This window comes from Nerophis lumbriciformis, linkage group LG11 (assembly GCF_033978685.3).
Source record: "Nerophis lumbriciformis linkage group LG11, RoL_Nlum_v2.1, whole genome shotgun sequence".
NCBI classification, from domain to species: Eukaryota; Metazoa; Chordata; class Actinopteri; order Syngnathiformes; family Syngnathidae; genus Nerophis; species Nerophis lumbriciformis.
The window spans coordinates 19,230,071-19,246,279 of record NC_084558.2 but is presented as its reverse complement, the minus strand read 5'-3'; the positions used below and the strand labels follow the sequence as shown (position 1 = coordinate 19,246,279).

Below are 16,209 nucleotides of genomic sequence, written 5' to 3'. Positions count from 1 at the left end.
CTTGTGTTATTTTTACTGTGTTTGATCAATTTGGGAAAGATCATCCAAAGGTTTACTGATGTTTCTTTCGACATATTTGCTGATGATATCCAGCTTTACTACATCTTTAAGCCGTCAGAGATCTGGAAGCTTAACTTCTCGCTCCATTGTTTAGTGGACATAAAACAATGGCTAGGCGATACGTCTCTGCAGGTCAATGCAGACAAAACAGAAATAATGGTTATCGCACCAATGATTCAATTCTACGGATTAAACAGTACTTGTGTGATTTAGGCCAGTCTACTAAGCCAAGCTTTAAATACTTGGGAGTTATCTTTGACAAAGGTCTGTCATTAGTGCAGCACTGTAAGCAGCTGATGAGGAACTACTTCTTTCAACTAAGAAAACTCTCTAAACTTAGGAAAATTATGTCACAGAATGATTTAGAGCTTGTCATGCACTTTCTTATTGTTACTAATTTACTTTCTTATTGTAAATTAGTAACAATAAGACACGTTCTTATTGTTACTAATATTTCAAAAGTGGACGCTAATGAAACTTAACAAGACTATATTAAGTGATATATGTGTACTTAAAGGGAAACTGCACCTTTTTGGCTATCGTTCACAATAATGAAAGAAAGACATGACGACGGATGTATTTTTTGAATGCATTCTAAATACTAAATAAATGCGATCAAAAGTCCACTTACAATGGAGCCTATAGGAATTGTTCTATTCTGCCTAGAATGCCCTTAAAAAATATCCAAACACATTCATTTAAGTTTTCTATACTGTACATGATGTAAGTATATATTTAATGTAGTGACAGGCACATTTATAATAACATTTAACATTTACGTATTTTGATCATTTTAAGCATACGCGGCACATTAATTTCAAAAACACATCACAACATTTGCTCTTTTTTTTTTTTAACATCATCACTGATAAATACTCACTGCAGACTGCTAGGATGTTCATATATACCGTATTTTTTGGTGTATAAGTCGCTCCGGCCGAAAATGCATAATAAAGAAGGAAAAAAACATATAAGTCGCACTGGAGTATAAGTCGCATTTTTTGGGGAAATGTATTTAATAAAACCCAACACCAAGAATAGACATTTGAAAGGCAATTTAAAATAAATAAAGAATAGTGAACAACAGGCTGAATAAGTGTACGTTATATGAAGCATAAATAACCAACTGAGAATGTGCCTGGTATGTTAACGTAACATATTATGGTAAGAGTCATTCAAATAACTATAACATATAGAACATGCTATACGTTTACCAAACAATCTGTCACTCCCGATCGCTAAATCCGATGAAATCTTATACATCTAGTCTCTTACGTGAATGAGCTAAATAATATTATTTGATATTTTACGGTAATGTGTTAATAATTTCACACATAAGTCGCTCCTGAGTATAAGTCGCACCCCGGCCAAACTATGAAAAAAACTGCGACTTATAGTCTGAAAAATACGCTACTCACTTAGATGAAGAATGACTCATAATCCTTGCGAAGAAAAGCTGGTGTGGAACCAAGCGTCTTTTCGTGTCGTTCCCGCCATTATCAGGTCTAAATTGTCTGTCAACGTATACCAACTTGTCGGAATACGTACTCGTTGTTCAACTATCCAGGTAAGAGGCAATGATTTATGATCTACAATAAAGTTTGACGAGCAAGGAAACGATGAAGCATCTGATCAGTGAATCATGTCAACATTGGCATGCAAATAGTTTGTCAGCGTTAGCATTTATAATAACAATATCACTAGTACTGGGTTAATATTAAATTCATGAGATATGAATGGAGTGTTGTTGACGCATTTTGAATGGTTATTTATTGGGTTTTAAGGGCGGAATAAAGGACCTCCCATTGGCTCCGTTGTAATTACGATTTAGAATGCTTTTTTAAAAATGTTTAAATACATCCGTCGTCATGTCTCTCATGATTGTGAACGATAGGCAACATTCCAAAGAAAGTGTAGTTCCCCTTATTTAAAATAATTAAATATAAAATACTATATAAATAAAAACTCGTGATATTTTAATTCCAACTGATTTACCCTCCAAAGGCCAATTGTTGGCGCCCCCTGGTGCCCCAACAGTGTCCAAATGCATGTCATCACCTGAAGCTTTTGCTTTTGAATGCACTATAATGTACTGTGTGTCATTCTTGGTTCTTCTGCAATGCTTGCTTCATGGTGTATGTGTTAGTTGAAACTGGGTCAATGCATATGACAACACACCGCCGCCTCTACCAGCACCAAGCCTATGCTCTCTCTCCTGGCGCAGGGAGTCTTGCTCTCCCTGCGCAGATGCAGCCTTGGTAGTGTAATATTTTGCCTCCTGCCGATCTGTGTGTATGTTTAATTTTAGCTTACCATTATTGCAGCAAGGCCGCCACAAAAAGATTTGTCCCCCACAACTTGGTTCTGACTAAATCGACATTTGTTTTTTCTTTATTTTAGGTACTGAAAATATGTGTGTTGTTTTTGATACAATCCCAGCCACACTCAAAATCAGTCAGAGCATTAGTGATGCATTAACTCTCAACTCACGATTCAATTCACATTTTTGAGTCAATTCTTGAGATCGATTTACCCCATTATTAGTTCAAAACAATTCTCGATTCCCAATCAAAACTCTTTTTAGTAACAAAGGTATAGAGCTAAATTCGGGCCAAAAGTTTTGTAGTTGAATAAATTAACTTTGAAACTGAAAGTTTTAAGTTTTTTAAAATACATCACTGTACTTAAAATAGAAATACAGAGGAACCTCGATTTGAGAACTTAATTGGTTATTGAACATGGTTCATAAACTGAAAAGTTTGTATAGTGAAGCAGAATTCCCCATAAGAATCCATGTACAGATGAATAATTGGTTCTAGCCTCAACAAAAGTCCCTGTTTTAGTAAAAAACTGCACGTTTTTAAGACACTATAATGTGTATATGTACAAGATGGTAATGGCTCATTAATCAATGTTTGTGTCCAAACAGCACAACAACATTACAGCAAGCTTAAATGTCACCACACATGTCCACAAACAAAGGAAAATCATTTTACCTTATGTCTGCAAATATTTTTGGCATTGTTGAAAACACTGGGAGTTTCAGAGTGATAAATGAGCAGTGGCTTCACGTAGTCAGCGCTAGCGTTGGCACAAACTAGCAGTGTAACGTGATCCTTCATCGGTTTGTGTCCCGGTAGTGCCTTCTCCTACGCTGTATTAAAGATCTGCTGTGCCATCTTTTTTGGTCTCATCACAATTAAAGACTAATTCCCATTCGCTGATAAAATCCTCGAAATGAAAGTGCCGCAAGCCGGAGGCTAACTAGCTAAAATGCTAGCGCAAAGCGGTTTGTTTAGCAACCCGAAGTTTTACAGCGAGACTGTGAGAGTTTGGACACATTTAAGGCGTTTCTGATCACACAAAGCGATCTCTAAGACAGGCTGACACAGCTCTGACCGGCGCAAAGTACGACAACTGTGGAAATAAACTCGTTAGTAGTGCCGCTATCCATTGAAGCTCTTTGAAATGGCTGCGCCTGTGTGTACAGGATGCAAAGGCAATGTGACGTAGGGGGCCCTGCATCTTCAAAATGGTCGTGACCTTGTGAACAGGAAGTGACGTTCGCACGCCGAGACATGGCTGGCACACAGAGGCATATTTGGTGTAAACATTTGCAAACCGTAAAGATAACAGATAGAGGCGTTTGTGAATCAAGGTTACTCTGTACTGATATAATACAAAACTGCTCCTATTACTGCTTTGGATTGGATTGATACCCAAAATTGTAGTATCGCCCAAAACTAATGTGAAGTATCTAAACAACAAAAAAATTAGTGCGTTTTACATTTTAACAGAAGTAAATATGGTAACTATACATGGAAACCACGTTACAACAGAAAGTAACCAGTTATCATCAGTAAATTTGCAAGTAGATAAATAATAATTTTGATAAAATAATGAAACCGGAATTGCGTTTGTCAGCAGCTAAATTAGCTAAATTGTAACCCATTTTGAAATGGTTATATTATTATTATCATATAGTATTATCATTTATATACCAAATAATATATCGCAATATGGTTATCGCCGTAGACTGCAAAATATATTGTTATATAGATTTTAGGCCATATCGCCCATCCCCATTTCACATGTTCAAAGATGCGGCTTAGACCAGGGATGGGCAAACTACGGCCACAACCGGCCAGTTGGCCTTTTTAATCCGGCCCGCCAAATATTAGAACACAATTAGGCAAAGATGTTTTGAGAATTGCCCCAACAAAACTAATACGAGACTTCGACGCATTGGCAAAAAAAATGGTGATCAACAACACTGCTTCCTCTGAAAGAGAATGTAAGTGTTAACCCTGTAATACCATTTTTATGTTTCTTTGAGGTTCTGATATGGTATTGTTGAAAATAGATGTATAGCCCATGTTTGGGAAGTCTACTTTTGGTTCCAACAGATATGATATGCTTTGGAATGCATCATGTTTTCGCCCGGCCCGTCTGTTAAATTTCAAAAGCCAATGTTGCCCCTGAGCCAAAAAGTTTGCCCACCCCTGGCTTAGACCAAGCATGTAGCCGAAGTTCGTCACCATTCCTCCCCTTTTTCAAAAAATTTTCAAGGTCCGATTTCACTTCCATGGTAATGACTTTCCTTTTCTTTCATGCACTGCCAACAGAAGACTATGGCGTATACATGGGAGACACAATACATGGGAAAAAGTTAACTAAAAACAACACAACTAATGCTGTTCTTCGTCGGTGTTTCCTGCCGCACACACGTAGCTACTGTAGTTTTTTTCTTTTTGTACAGTACTATCAATCATTTATGGGATTGCATCGTAACTACGAAAAACGAGGACCGCCTGTAGTCGTCTAACAAAGTATCAAAACTGAGAACAATTATCACTCTAAAGGCAGACTTTTTATTATTATTTATATTATCTGACTTAGTTTACTATTATTAGGATTTGATAGCAGTAAGTGCGGGTGTGCGTGCGTGCGCGCGCGCGTGTGCTGGTGCCAAATGGCACACCTGTGGAACGTGTGATCCTAACCTTATAAAAAACTGTGTGTAATGTTTGTTTTTGTAACATATTGGCAGATTTAAAATTTAACTATTTAACGCCTCAAGCTATGGCCCTATTGTGTTTTCCAGTTCATACCTTGAAGCTTATTATTTTTGCACTTAAATGATCAATATTGCTCATACCAAAATGTTATGTTCTATTTCTTTCAACGTGATAATAATTACATGCGTATTATTCATCAGCTGCTGCTAAGTACAAAACACTATCATGCATTATACAGGCGTGTGCCATCTGTGTGCTTACGCATGCCACAAAGTAATTTGAACCTCAAGGTCACAAAGCATTGTTTCTTGTGCTGTTTGGTTGTGGCTGTCTGTGCAGTATACCAAGTAATAACTACAAAAGAGACACTTTGCTTAATGCACCACCAAATTGTATCTGAAGAGTGTGATTGCCGCAGCAAAGTGGCCCATTGGGTAGCACTGTTGATGACAACAAGATGGTTCTGTATTTGTAATCTGTGTGTGCACATCACGCCTTTTATGTGTGGGGCTTCTCCTTGCGTGGGTTTTCACCAAGTAGTCTACAATTCAGTCCAATTGAAAGACAATCATCAATAATGGAAACTTCTAATTACACGGGCTGGACGTTGACATACCAAGTTTGGAATCAAATACTGTCTGTATGCAGTATATTTTTGGCCATACATGGGCAACGTCCATCTTCTACTCTTCCCCCTCGACACAGTCAAAAAAACCCCACAAAGAATGAGAATGGACTGTGCATGTGGATTGAAAAATATAGAAAAAGAAAAGCACAATCTAGTTACCACCTTTTGGTAATGTTCTTTTTTTAACGGATTTTGCTTGTTTTGTTATAAACTCTCAGGGGATGTCTAACATAGTCTTGTAAATACAATAAGGGAGAGTTTCACCTGAAGAGAATTGGATGTTTTGAAAGACAAGTAAATCATTGGTGAATCCGCTGATCACAGATCAGGTTGCGGTGCCTGCAGCAGATCAGGTTAGCACTTGTGTTGTCCGTGTTATACTGTGATTAAGCCAGTCCTTCTCAAATAGTGGGGAGGGCCCCCCTGGAGGGGTGCAGTACGATGCCTTGGGGAACATGCTTTTTTCGCCATATCAGAATATGATGACGCGTATGTAGCACTTGGCTTCAAAGTAACCACGGTGGGAGACGAGGAAAGACCGGTGCGTTGTTTCCCTTAATGTTAATACACTTACAATGTTATGCAGAGGTATAGTTATAACAATTTTTATAGACAAATAATAGTCATTGTGGAGATTGGGGGGGGGCTTTAATCTATTGTGGGATTAAAGCCACAATAGAAGAAGACTTTGTTCACACAGCTGTTCTAAGCTCAATGTGGAGCCCAATTTTTGAGTACCTTTGTGCCATGGTTTTTGATGCTTTTGATGCTTTTTCACTGATCTATCCGGATGATAATTCTAGTTACCTTGTCAGCTATAGTTTCAAGGGTGCAGTGCCGATACCATGTGGTGGACAAATGTGTCAGTTTGGTTTACATGCAGTAAATTAGTTTGATTTCTCAAATAAATCTGTTACCTCTCACTTGTGTATGTGAAGTCCCTGTTTACATTCACTATTAATGATTTAACTGTCGTCTAAATTCTGTGCACGGGACGATTGTAGTCATTTCAACTCAATAAATTATGTGGGATTGTGGGTAGACAATGCCACATGTTAATAGTATTGGGCTAAAACTGTAGCTGTCACGAGCAAAAGCTTACGGATCTAACAGATAACAATACTTTCTACAGCTCTTTTGTACTGATAGTAATGTTTTCTGTTTGTGTAAATCACCTCTCCTTTGGTTCTTGTAGTTCTCAGGGCATTTAACCGATCGCAACTGGTCTGTTCAGATTGTCTTTCAAGATGTTTTGCCTCTCATCCCAGCAGGCTTTATCAGTTCATGCCCATATACTTAGGTCTGAAGTGTGTGTCCTTTATGAAAGGACATGCCCCCTGGCAAGAACAGTCCAGTTGTGATCGATTCAATGCCCTAATAATACAATAACCTGGATGAATGAGAGTATTCACAGGCATGGTGATCATAGGAGACAGTAAAAAAAATCACTGTTGTGGTGAATTGCTTTGATTACTTAAATGCAAATTTTCCACCCGGCAGTGGATTATTCTTAATTGCTGGATTACATGTCAATTCCATTGTGAAATTGTTGTCTATGGACATTAGAGTCTTTCCAACGGATGTTGCCTGTGGATGTTTTTATACTCACAGAAGTGTTCTTATTGAGGGGCAGAGAATACTATTTTTCTTTTATTTTTTTCTTAATCACTAACTAACGAAACCCAAGCATTATTATTTACATTATTTTAATTCCATTGTAAGTATAAACAAGTTTTGGTGTTAAAATGTACTCAGACATAGGGGTGGACGTATATGGCAAAAATCCAAATCACGATTAATTGAACTTATTACCACGATTTTGTTTTTTCACGATTATTCCACTTGCAAATACTACTCTACTTTTTGATTGATGTCATCCTTATTGTAGCCAAAGTGTGTCTAACAACTAAAACAGAATCCCTTTAGTGTACAAGCTGCTCATGTTGTACTGTTGGCTCGCCGTTTCAGTTTTCCTCCATGAAACTTCTGTGCCGTGGACTGGATGGGACAGTGTTACTTGTCTGCTAGGTTTCTGGCATTCTTCACGCTTTGCATTATCTGGCATCCTGTCGTGTAACCACACAACCAGTCCTTTACTTCAGATGGGTAGTGTGTTACTAGTAAGAGAATTACAAGGGGAGAAACATCTAAATAATCCAAAGGGCAGTTTTATGTCTGTAAAAGCTCTGTCGGTTTAGATCGTTTTTAAAATGAAGTGCCCAGACCTACTAAAGACGTCATAACTCATAAAGCGGTCTTCTTCGAGAAAACTTTGAGCCTTAAAGGGGTTATATCATTTTTAAAACACTTCATTTTGGTCTACATAACATGTAATGATGGTTCTTTGGTCAAATTTTGCATAGATTTTGCTTTAAAGACCTCTCTCTAAGAGACTTTCTGGCTGCTTCTAAAAACGGTTAATTTTTGATAGATGTAAATTAAGCCCTCCTTACAATGCCCCCTCACGCTAAGTACACTTATGTTCCTGCCCCAGCAGCCTTGTTTGGTAGTTGTTTTTGTTTTCTTTTGCGAAGACCTTATGGAATATGATCCCCACCCAATTTTTACTTGACTTTCACCACAACACAACACATCCCAGATGATATAGCGAGACAAGCGACTCACCATGGTTTATAGACTCGAGGAGACGATGCAGGAGACAGAAAGTAAGGAAGACCAATCGGAAATTTCTGGTACGATACGCTGCCTAAGGTTAAACTTCTACCAACTCTTTCTCTCTCCAATATTACATCCTGGATGTATACATGGGTATATTGACAATAAAATGCTTTTCTATTCTATATTACTTTAATACTTTCACCACTGCTGCTTTAAAGGGGAACATTATCACAATTTCAGAAGGGTTAAAACCATTAAAAATCAGTTCCCATTGGCTTATTTTATTTTTCGAAGTTTTTTTCAAAATTTTACCCATCACGCAATATCCCTAAAAAAAGCTTCAAAGTGCCTGATTTTAACCATCGTTATATACACCCGTCCATTTTCCTGTGTTGTCACATAGTGATGCCAAGACAAACAAACATGGCGCATAGAACAGCAAGCCATAGCGACATTAGCTCGGATTCAGACTCGAATTTCAGCGGCTTAAGCGATTCAACAGATTACGCATGTATTGAAACGGGTGGTTGTAGTGTGGAGGCAGGTAGCGAAAACGAAATTGAAGAAGAAACTGAAGCTATTGAGCCATATCGGTTTGAACCATATGCAAGCAAAACCGACGAAAACGACACGACAGCCAGCGACACGGGAGAAAGCGAGGACGAATTCGGCGATCGCCTTCTAACCAACGATTGGTATGTGTTTGTTTGGCATTAAAGGAAACTAACAACTATGAACTAGGTTTACAGCATATGAAATACATTTGGCAACAACATGCACTTTGAGAGTGCAGACAGCCCAATTTTCATCAATTAATATATTCTGGAGACATACCCTCATCCGCTATCTTTTCCTGAAAGCTGATCCGTCCAGTTTTGGAGTTGATGTCAGCAGGCCAGGGAAGCTAGGGTTGATATTCTTCTCTTGATCATCTTCGGTGGCATAAGGGACGGTGTGAGCCAAGACATCCAGGGGGTTTAGCTCGCTCGTCTGCGGGAACAAACTGCCGCCATTGCTTGCCGTGCTACCGAGGTCTTTTGTCCCTGAATTGCTCCCACACTCCGGCAGATTCAATGGGGGTCTGGCGGCAGATTTCTTTGACTTTATCGTTGGAAAAGCATCTGCTTTGAGTGTCGCAGGATATCCACACATTCTTGCCATCTCTGTCGTAGCATAGCTTTCGTCGGTAAAGTGTGCGGAACAAACGTCCAATTTCTTGCCACTTTCGCATCTTTGGGCCACTGGTGCAACTTGAATCTGTCCCTGTTCGTGTTGTTACACCCTCCGACAACACACCGACGAGGCATGATGTCTCCAAGATACGGAAAACAGTCAAAAAAACAGAAAATAACAGAGCTGATTTGACTCAGTGTTTGAGAAAATGGCGGATTGCTTCCCGATGTGACGTCAAGTTGTGACGTCATCTCTCCGAGAGCGAATAAAAGAAAGGCGTTTAATTCGCCAAAATTCACCCATTTAGAGTTCGGAAATCGGTTAAAAAAATATGCGGTCTTTTTTCTGCAACATCAAGGTATATATTGACGCTTACATAGGTCTGGTGATAATGTTCCCCTTTAAGGACTTGTAAACAACACAGGTTCAATCTGGCTATTAAGTAAACCACACTACGAGTTACATCGCGAACGTAATAACAGATTATCATACTAACTGGTTCATTGCTAAACACAGTAGACACTGATCTAATTAAAAGTAATTGTTCAGAAAATCCTTTTTGATTTTGCCGCAGGACCGCAATGCTCTTGTCTTACAGTAGAAGCCTATGCTAGCTACACAACAACTCAGCTAACAATGCTAACATATCATTCACACATTTCTAACCTACTGTTACTACTTAATGTTTCACTGTCTCCTCCATTGCTATATATGGTAGTCACCGACTCCATTTATAGCAATTTTTTGGAAAAATCCATCTTTATATTGCCGGAAGACAGAGATGCTATTGTCTTACAGTAAAAGGCTAAGCTAGCTACACAACAAATCGAGCTAACACTGCTAATGTATCATTCACACATTTCTAACCTACTGTTATTTCCTACCATTTCATTGTCTCCTCCATTGCCATTAATAATAGTCACCGACTCGTCCATTAAAAGCAGGTTTTTTTGGGGGGAAAATGCATCGTTTTGTGAAAGGTTGTGGGTGAAGCGGGACTCTTCTTTGCACACACTCGAAGCGACTTCTTCACAGTTGATGGCACATTGCCACAAATCAATAAAGTTAAGAGTAAGATACTTTCTACTTCATGTGAAGCTGAAAGTTTGTGTAGTGACTTGTGCTGGTTAACGCAAACACACAACAGCGCATTTTCCTTCAATGGCTTTATCATGGACATGATGTTGATATTGCACAGCTGAATTTAAATAGATTAAAATAGGCTCACGCACAGATGTTTGGGTAAATTTCTACCATACTGTACCGTATTTTTCGGATTATAAATCGCAGTTTTTTTTCATAGTTTGGCCGTGGGTGCGACATATATTCCGGAGCGACTTATGTGTGAAATTATTAACACATTACCGTAAAATATCAAATAATATTATTTATCTCATTCGCGTAAGAGACGAAGCAAATGGCAGCAATCGTCACACACACGTCAACCAATAAGAATTCGGCGGGGGAGGGTCATGGCAAAAGTGCATTGTGGGTCATGGGATGCTAACTGCTATATGCTATATGCTACTGCCGTAGCTATTAAAATGGATCACATCAACATTGGCGGTAACTTATAAAAACTGAGAAGGATTGAACAAAAATGGCTCCGAAAAGGAAATCTTATACTGCAGATGCTGGACGTAGTGAAATATGCAGCAGAGAATGGCAATCGATCAGCAGAAAGAAAGGACATACCAGAGGCGACACCGGGGAGGAAGATTTCATCGGATTTAGCGATCGGGAGTGACAGATTATTTGGTAAACGTTTAGCATGTTCTATAAATTATAGTTATTTGAAAGAATCTTGCCATGATGTGTTGCGTTAACATACCAGGCACGTTCTCAGTTGGTTATTTGTGCGTCATATGGCGTACACTTATTCAGCCTGTTGTTCACTATTCTTTATTTATTTTAAATTGCCTTTCAAATGTCTATTCTTGGTGTTGGATTTTATCAAATAAATTTCCCCCAAAAATTCGACTTATACTCCAGTGCGACATATATATGTTTTTTTCCTTCTTTATTGTGCATTTTCGGCCGGTGCGACGTGTAGTCCGGAGCAATTTATAGTCCGAAAAATACGGTATATGGATAATCTGACGTCACACTTGAACAAAACATCACATTTGAACAGAATTCCAAACAGATTGTTTTGGAGGAATTGGAAGGACAGCAAAATTGTTTTATGAATATCGATACAATGCCTCCATGGTTTTATTTCAAATTAGCAGGACTTATACAGATCCCAAATACACTTAAGCAGGTACCAATAGGTAAGAAAAGTTGGTTTTGCGTCATATAATAACTGATCATTTATTTGGAAATATAAACTTTCCACTGCTGCTGCTTTAATCTGTATTATTGCTAGTGTAAACAAGGGCTATGCAATTGAACTGTTTTAGGGGCCACTTATCAATCAATCAATCAATCAATGTTTATTTATATCGCCCTGAATCACAAAAGTCTCAAAGGGCTGCACAAGCCACAACGACATCCTCGGTACAGAACCCACATATATCCAGAAAGTTATCATTCTTATTTTGAGAACCAGCATCCTCTGTCGTGAACGTTAGTTTGTGGTCTATTTCTATTGTCAGAGTTGCACATTTTAGAAAAAAATAGTTTTGCAAAATACAAGTGTCGACTGCAGTGGATGATGAAGTAGATTCCCATGTTACAGTTTTAAAATGCTGCTTTTGTGAACTTGTAATCAGTTTTGGATTTCCTGTGAGACTGCACAGGATTATAACTATTGGAATTATATGGAAGTGAGATAGATCACTGCTTAAGTAAATACTGATGCAAGCTTAATGATTGAAGGTACAGATCGCATTTGAGTACTGTACATTGTTAGCATTAGAATGATAAACACTGGCATGTTGATGGTTTTATGTCGTTATTGTTACTACAAGTGAATGGTTGCATAAGTAAGAGAATGAATGCAATCACTTATAGTGTAGTGGAAAGTCGAATTGTGAAGGAGACCCTTATTGATTTATAGAGCTCAGAGGCAGTAGGACAAAATAAAAGAGAGTGAGTCGTAAAATTTGGAGATCAAGCCAGCAGTGCTTAGCTTTGGTCCCTCCCCCACCTTCCCCTCTCTCTCTCATTCCCTCTCTTGCTTTTGCTCCTTGCCTCAGCAGCAGTTAAAATGTCGGCTCTGTAGCTCGTCCTTTGCTTTGCTTTCTCTCCCTCTTGGCCATCTGTCTATTTTTTTTCACCACAAAAGGAAACCACATTTTTTTCTCTCTTTGCCTTTTATATCATCACCCCGTCTTGTATTTCTGCTTTACTCCCCTTTGCTGCTTTGCTGGGTGGAAAAGCTTGTGTTTTTTTTCAAGGTTCTTTTTTCACAGCCTTTGCTTTTTGAGGTTATTTGAAGACGAAGAAGGGAGGTAATCTGCCAGTTTTTTCTTTTTTGCCATAAATGACAGCCATGTTTTCCGACGGTCGAGTGTTAACCGTGTTGTAGAATAGACTGGATTAAAGTAACCATGGCATTCCTGGTCTTGGGTGTGTGTGCATAAAATGGGTTAGTGTGTGATTGTGTGCATGTGTTTGTTTAGTAGAGTATGTTGTTCTGATGTTTTACAGTAATCAGCTTCATCGATACTTCTATATACTGTATTTTTTGTATTTGCTTTTAAATAACAGTTATGTTGTACTTGCAGTTTATTGGATGCAGATTTTAACAAAGCTTGTTTTGCAAACATGACTACATAATCAGGATGCTATGTGTGTTTTATCGGGTTCCATTTCTCTTGTTTAGTTGTTTGGACAATGAATCTGTAAACTGATACATCAGTCTCAAATGTTTGTGTAACTCTGTCATGCATGTCTTTTGTCAGGATTCCAAACCATAGCATTTGTTGGACATAATCATTTTGTGTGATCCTTTTGTGCTGTTCTTGTTCCTTTTACTCCAACAAAAACAACCTTTTTCATTACGTATTTGTACATTTGTATTGTACATTTAACATGTAGCTTACACAATGTAGGCAAACAGAATAGCATCAACATGTGAATAAATAATCAGTAATAGATATGCAGAAGATACTGTAGGATTGAATAATTTCTGCTGCTACACTATTCCTGCTTCAATGGTCTTATGGGGGTACTGTAGACATTTTCCTAAGATGTATATAACATTAGATAAGTGGTGAAATACATCTCAGTCATGTAAAACAACACTAGTACACCCCATTGTGTAACTATACTACTTACAAAAAGGTGAGCATTTGACGAAACATGCACTTTATTGTGTTGCCTGTGCTATTATTTTGCTGACACATGATAGTCCTGATATTAAATGCAATATATCACAAATCCCTGTTGTATTTGCCACACACTTTCATTGGACTGTTGAGGAAATGTCAGATAGATATAGTAATAAAGTTTCAGTGACGTAAGACCATGAGACAGTTTGTCTTATGACTATCTAGCTTTAAAGATATCTGTACTACTTGTATGGTTGTATGCAGTGATTTTGTAGCTAGGCTTGCATACTCATCCAAGTAATATATGTATTTGAAAATGTCGTGGGAGTTAATAAAATTATAGATAGTTGTGGTGAGTGACATTGTCATATATCAACAGATCTTACAATGACCGACCTAGGTTGAAAGACATAGAATCCCATGTTAATGATTAATGAATCTTCGCTCCGCAAACCAGATATCCGCTGGTATTGTTCACTATTTACACAATGTAATACTAGTTTGTTAATTTGTCTGTGAGTAAAGTCAAATTCATTGTTGGTTGTTAAAGTGTGCTGCCTCTGTGGACTTTGTGTTCCTTGTCACTCAGTAAAGAGGGGTTTTAATGTTTGAGTGTATGTATAGCTGTCAATCAAATTATGTTTTTAGCCATGGGATAGAATGATTACATTGTGGTTGTGTGCCAACAGAACGCACCACGGCAAATGTGGTAAAGGGCCATATGTCATATCATTAGTATTTTGTATTGATTGTGGAATAATGTTAAATTTGGATTTAGGTTGTACTTAACAGTATATGCATGACTGTGCTATAGGATTTAGAGGTATTTGATGTTGATCATTGTGTGTGTGTCTGTGAGAGAGGAATGGAGGGAGCAGCTGTGTTTTGACAACTCGGGTCATTTACTATCAGAGCAATAAGCAGATTACTGTACAACCTGTCCGTGTGTGCATGTGTGTGTCATGGAAAGCAGCTGTTTTAATGTGACCCATTTAGAGAATGCCCATTAGTGCAGGCCTTTATGCATTTTAACGATATAAAATGCTCAAAGGCAAATGTCTGGGAACTTGTTTTTACATCATGACTTTTTGTTCTTCAACATGACACTACACTTTTTGCTATTTATGGTTTGCGGTCATGCGCTTACAACCCTACTTTCTCACATGATAATGGCAAAAGTACATTATAACCAAAAAGAAACATCCACATCAATAGTGTGAACTTAATTAAATATTCCATTGTCTTTAAAACAGAGCCTATCAAAGCCTGTTAAAACAACCACTGCTGCTGTCATTGTAAGGATATTTTAGCCAGTCAGAAGTTTGTAGAAAATATTTTTTGGAAAATGCAACAATGGCAGGAGAAGATGCTGAAATATAGGTTGACATTGTATTAACTTTGTTCTTACTAGTTTCTGAATATGCTGAAGTGTATAAAGTCCAAACTCCACCCAGTCACTAATAAATGGTTTCCAAAATATTGTTCACTGTTTGTGATCATGGTGTCAATTTTAACCATTGACATACCATGCACATTATAAACTTTTTTCCATTACATGGTAGCTACTTGTCTCATTGCGGTTGATGCGTTATAAAACCAGCTACTAGAAGGTATGGTTTGGCCTTTTGGGTAACAAAAACCACAACTAGTTGATCATTGGTCGAGCAGATTTCTCATCGCCTTCTATTTACAATCATCACATTCAAATTTTATGATAAACAACAAGAAATGAACACATGCAATTTTGACCTACCAATACCATGGCCTGATCATCAGCTTTAGTTAGATCAATTGGCTTTTGTGTGTGGATAATTGTTAGACGTACAGTAAATGTGCTAAATGATACATGGAGGGATTGTTGCGATTGTGCGATTTACATGAAAATGGCTAAAATACTAGCAAATCATATCAATGGTAAAATGTGGAAGTAGCGTTAAAGGGTGATTTTTTTGGGGGATGTGGAACAGAAATTGAACACATTCAATATGCTGAATGTTTTGATGTTGAAATGGCTTTGGTTCAGAAATGTTGGTTTAGTAAAAATTTTCAAGACAAAATAAATATTTGTTATGAAAAGTATGCAATTAGGGAAAATATGGACATTTTGAAAGCAGTTTATTGGTTCTGCATAGTCAGTATGCTATATGCCTTTGTGAGAAGGTTGTGATCTTGCTTCAGGGCTTAGTGTGCACTGTGCCGTTCCCAGCTGAAACACGATTGCTGGTGTTTTCTGGTTTGTCAACTTGGTGAGTAACTATTTGGCATATCATCTCTCTTTGCTACTAGTGAACGCATGGCGATTAGAGAGGAATGGAGTATGGTTTTGGAACTGGAACTAATCAATCAATACGATTCCATGCACTAAATTAGGATTTCTAAAACACTTTGGTTTCGTTTATTTTCACACCTACATGCTAAGCCCTTGTTTCCATGCTCTATCTCTAATGTTATGTTGGCTGTGTGCCTCTTGTTCACTAGGGGCGAGTGTGGTCAT

General features: G+C 38.0%; 1 protein-coding gene across 3 annotated transcripts in view; it reads left to right on the top strand.

Moving 5' to 3' along the window:
* The window catches only part of jmjd1cb (jumonji domain containing 1Cb), a 212,389-nt gene that overhangs the window by 131,394 nt on the left and 64,786 nt on the right, over positions 1-16,209 (top strand). Inside the window, exon 1 of one of the 3 annotated variants that reach the window (XM_061967131.2) lies at positions 12,662-12,893. The exons of the other annotated variants lie outside the window; for them this stretch is intronic. The gene's annotated coding sequence lies outside the window, so the exon portion shown is untranslated. Of the gene's footprint in view, positions 1-12,661; positions 12,894-16,209 lie in introns of those variants that run through there. 3 annotated transcript variants of the gene reach the window in all.